This window comes from Dreissena polymorpha, chromosome 16 (genome assembly GCF_020536995.1).
Source record: "Dreissena polymorpha isolate Duluth1 chromosome 16, UMN_Dpol_1.0, whole genome shotgun sequence".
Lineage (NCBI taxonomy): Eukaryota > Metazoa > Mollusca > Bivalvia > Myida > Dreissenidae > Dreissena > Dreissena polymorpha.
The window spans coordinates 2,919,736-2,924,866 of record NC_068370.1 but is presented as its reverse complement, the minus strand read 5'-3'; the positions used below and the strand labels follow the sequence as shown (position 1 = coordinate 2,924,866).

General features: G+C 31.8%; 1 long non-coding RNA gene across 1 annotated transcript; it reads left to right on the top strand.

Moving 5' to 3' along the window:
- Positions 1-1,440: 1,440 nt before the first annotated feature.
- LOC127862068 (uncharacterized) lies at positions 1,441-4,791 on the top strand. The gene is made up of 3 exons (XR_008040412.1): positions 1,441-1,532; positions 4,455-4,521; positions 4,696-4,791. It is a non-coding gene; the product is annotated as an uncharacterized LOC127862068 (long non-coding RNA).
- Positions 4,792-5,131: the final 340 nt, after the last annotated feature.

Genomic DNA, 5,131 nt, shown 5'->3' with positions numbered 1-5,131 from the left:
TTTAGAAAAACTGCCACATTTTGGTTTTAAATATATTTGATAACAATATTCGAGGGATTTTTTTAAGGAAATATTTAGCAAACATGTGTTAAGCAGTAATAAACATTTGTTAGCATTGATATTGCTCGCAATTAAATTGCGTTAAACACGAAGCCAACACTATTTCACATTTACAAATAGACAGAAAATCCACGAACAGTAGAGATCGGATGGCTATTCCATTCTGGCCACATCAAAAGAATGATTTAAAAAATGTGTATGCTAAAATGTCCTACGACGGATATGTCAATAACATAACACACTCAATGCAGAACGCCATAGCTCAGTGTTCGAGGTTTGGGATTTCGCAGTCGATGCGGCACGTTCAAAGACAAACTTTCAATACCATTCGCCAACACTAGAGTCTCTCATGTGAGTATAAGTTTCTCTAGTCATTCTAATAGTTTGTCATAAATGTATTTTATGAAACGTGACGCAATGTTATTGCGCTGCGCCAAATAAGAGCATCTATACCGTACACCGTTAGCATTATTAACCAACACCACCGCGATAAGTTATGCCATATAAAGTTGCCTTTAAAGGGACTGTCAACCACGAATATAAAAAAAAGTTATAAAATACAGTATTTTTTACATTTGTTAGTTTTTATTGATTAAAATATCACGACTGGTATAAAACATTACTTGAAATCAAGTTCATATGTTCAGTATATTCGGTAATAACATTTCGCGATGTGAAACAAAAAATATATCGCAAAAATAGGGGACATAACGATATACACACTATAAATAACGCAAGTAGATTGTTAATTATATATATATATATATATATATATATATATATATATATATATATATATATATATATATATATATATATATATATATATATATATATATATATATATATATATGTTTGAGAAAAAATATTAAACACCAACGAATGAATTTTCTAAAACACTGGATCCAAAAACGGATGCAAGAACAGAAAGCAGTAATAATAGATTGGAGAAATATGCTGTTCAAACAGTGCTAATTACATATTTTATACATATGCCCTAGCGCTTTCGACTTTTCGTCTTCATCGGGGGCTTGTCTGTGTTGAAAGCGCTAGGGCATATCTATAAAATATGTAATTAGCACTGTTTGAACAGCATATTTCTCCAATATATATATATATTGTGTGTGACGTCGTCAGCAGAAATCAGTACAAACGCGGTCGACTGAAGCGCGGCGTTATAAAAATGGAAATAAAGTTATAATTGTATTATGAAAACCCTATTGAAACTTGAGATATATGCATATTTTCGAAGAATGAAATGCCCCCGAGCTCTGATCGACAATGTACACTTATAATTTTTTATTTGGTTGGAAGTAACCGTTGCTTTGTTGAGCGAATTCTACTAAAAATGGCGTGTCGTAATTAGCCTACACATTGACATGTTCACCGTATGTTTGCGAGTTCCTTTGGAATAAATTGTCAATCAATCCTGACAATAATTTCTTCAATTGAAGGATCGTAGTTAAAATCAGGTAAGATATTTCAATAAACTTGACAATCATTAATTTTGGTAAACAATGGTCCTATTTAGAGAACATTGAAAATGAAACTGTAACGATGCTGTCCGGTAATCTTGCGCAGTTAAGGATCAATTGGTTTAAAAACATGTTCTTTTATAAATTGGCAACAAAATATCTAAATTAATTATGAAAATAATAAGTTCATGTGCTTATTAACACAAAAATATCTAATTAATTCAGTGAAGAAAAGAACGATTTGATTTCAAAACAAACATGACTCACCTCATTTTCAAACTATCACAGTGTCCGGTAATCTTGCGCACTTTGTATAATGACCTCGTTTTGGCAAAATTTCCAAAATTGTAGACATATGGTGTCCAATTATTGACAAAAAACATTCCAGAAAAATATTTTTAAAATCAGTTTGTAAAACCATTGAAATTAAAGGTGGATTTCTAGTGCAGTTTTTGTTCACTACAAATCAATAAATAATATAGTCACTAATAATAGTGTACAATTAATAAAAAAGTACCGGTATGCGTGAAAAAAAATGCATAACAGGTTTGATACCACGATCATGCTTACATAGTTTACAGAAAATATCAAAACTAGGCAATTGCGCATGCGGAGATCATACCAAATTGGTTTGACAGAATGGCGGGAAATGATTACTATGTCGTCTGATGCGATATATTTTCATGGCAAAAATACCAAAACTGATCGGATATTGTGCAATGGAATGCTAAGTTACACGTTGGATTTATGAATTCATAATTTAAAGTATGAAATTTTGAATTTTTTGTAAGAAGGCCAGCGTTTACGATGTATTGGGATGACGCAACCGGTGTTTAAATGTAATGATCGAATTTAATTGTGTATGGAATACGTAACTTTTAAATCCGTTTATTCTTTAAAATGTGAAATTCCATCTTTCATCACTAAAGAAAACCATTCGTCGTCTGCGAGATTCGCAAATGCGAAGTGCGCAAGATTACCGGACGCGCAAGATTACCGGACTTAACTGTAACCCGGAAGTAAAATACTTCGCTACGAAAACTTTGTTGTTGGTTACAAAATGTAATGGCGCACTTATTTAAATTGTAAATATGTCACAAGAAAGTTCAGCAAGCACGATCCCATATGAAATCTCACAGGGCCAGAATAATATTTTTTATTGAAGATTTGAATTTGGTTGACAACTTGACATTAATATTTTCAAAACATCAAGCATTATACATGATAATATTACAAGCCATGTATTAGAACTATTAAAATGAAAATGTGCCCTCTTCAGATTCTGATGAAGACATTAACTATTAGTCAAACTGTTCAGAAACAGAATTATCAGGATTCAGCCCTAAATGAGACAGATGGAGTGTCTGTCCCTATTGAGAATTCCTTGTTTGATTTAAACAATTAAAGGAACAAGAAAAGCAAAACAAATTCCAAATTCTAACATGTGGCTAAATGGGACAGATGGAGTGTCTGTTCCTATTTAGAATTCCATGTTTGATTTAAACAATTAAAGGATCAAGAAAAGCAAAACAAATTCCAAATTCTAACATGTCAGGCTTTTTCCACTCCATTTTGGGAAAACGCCACACTGGAATTTTGGGAATTTCGCGTCGTGAAAACCCCAATTTTGGGAAAAAAATTAATCGCAACATTGGCTCAATTGAGAAAAATTATCGCATGTAAAAAGTGTTTCTTATATTTCAAAGAAGCCGTTAACTGGTAAATAACGACTATTTTGATAACTTATTATTAAAATTTTACAAAATATTATGAACATGTGTAATAAGTGCAGGTTTTTTAATCTGAATTTGGGGAAAAGGCCTGACCTTTTTTGAGGTGAAAAAAATCGCGCGCAGCGCCGGATTTTAAGGAAAATAAGGAAAGTCTTAAATAATCATTTACATATTTTACAGTTTTTAAAACAAATTCAAGGCAACAAATCATTTAACTATGCAATACTTTCTATTTTCTACACTGGGTCAGGTTAACTCATATATTTTAAGGTTAAAAAAAAAATATAAAAAAAAAAAAAAAAAAATTTGAATTGGGATTTTTTTTTCAATTGGGAAAAAAACTACCTGATTTGCATTGGGAATGGGGCCGAATTTCGGACGCATGGCATAGGGCGGAGAATCCTGCATGTGGCTGTTATTCATTTCATAACAAACCGTGCAGCGATGTCATTGACTTTCAATAAGCAATCTCTTTTAGACAATACTGCCATGAACTCACTCGTGATGAATTGGTTTTAGTAATAAAACTCCACTTGATAACGCTCAGACTTTACGAAACTCCTAAAGACACTTAATTATTATGATTATTATTAAAGGGATCTTTTCACGCTTTGGTAAATTGACAAAATTGAAAAAAGTTGCTTCAGATTCGCAAATTTTCGTTTAAGTTATGATATTTGTGAGGAAACAGTAATACTGAACATTTACCATGGTCTAATATAGCCATTATATGCATCTTTTGACGATTTTAAAACCTAAAAATTATAAAGCGTTGCAACGCGAAACGATTGAATAATTTGGAGAGTTCTGTTTTTGTCGTTAAATTTTGTGAAACTATGAAGATTGCTTATATAACGTATAAAATACGTCAAGTAAGTGTACTCGGCGGAATAGCTCAGTAGGATAAAGCGTTTTTACTTCAGGACTCTGGCAGGACTCCAGGCGTCACTGGTTCGAAACCTGGTCCGGACAATGTTCTTTTCCTTTTTTTAATTTTATTCTTGATTTTTTACTGGAGCTTTTACGATCCAATGTTTACATTTATCGATATAAAGCATTTAATGAATATGTTAAAAAATGCCAAAATCTGTGAAAAGGCACCTTTAATGATGATTATTATTATTAAGTGAAAGATATTTATCTTTTCAATCTTTACAATTGTTTTAAAAACTTAAATATATCTTAGGTTGGACCAAACTACTTCAAGACTGCGAAAAAATGTGAAGTCTTTGGTGTTTGCTGTGAAGGTACAGGTAGGTGTGATTATTAATTTCTAGATCAGTTACATGTCCCATATTGTTCTTAAATATGCAAAAATGTGTTGGTGTGACTGTCATTATTTTAGGTGAAATATGAAATACATATTTCTGTATCAAATAATAATTATAGTCAGTTTGCTCTTATTTTCATTTCTTGTTCTTTTGCAGGAAAACAGGTGTTTTACTTGGCGAATGAGGGTGAATCACCCAGGAGGTGCCAACACTGTTGTTAGCTATGTGCATTACTAGCTTACTCACTATGGCCTAGGGGAGGAAGAGGCAGTTTTCTACTTTGACAACTGCTGAACAAAATAGGAACAACTGTGTACTTTGGTATGCATTGTGGAGTTTTAGTGTTGGTATGAACTTTTACTTATGCATACAATGTTATTGCATGAAAACTTGGTACCATTTTTGCATCTTAAAGGATAAAATTTTGGAAAAAAAAAAAATCACTCCTTATTTAAATATAATTATGTTAAAATAGATTTCATATTAATCAATGGAACATTTGATATTAAAAATGTTTGGGAATGCTTTTTGTTTGGTTAACAAATAAGAAGGGCTTAGAATAGACATAATATTTGTGTTGAAGTTTTATTAT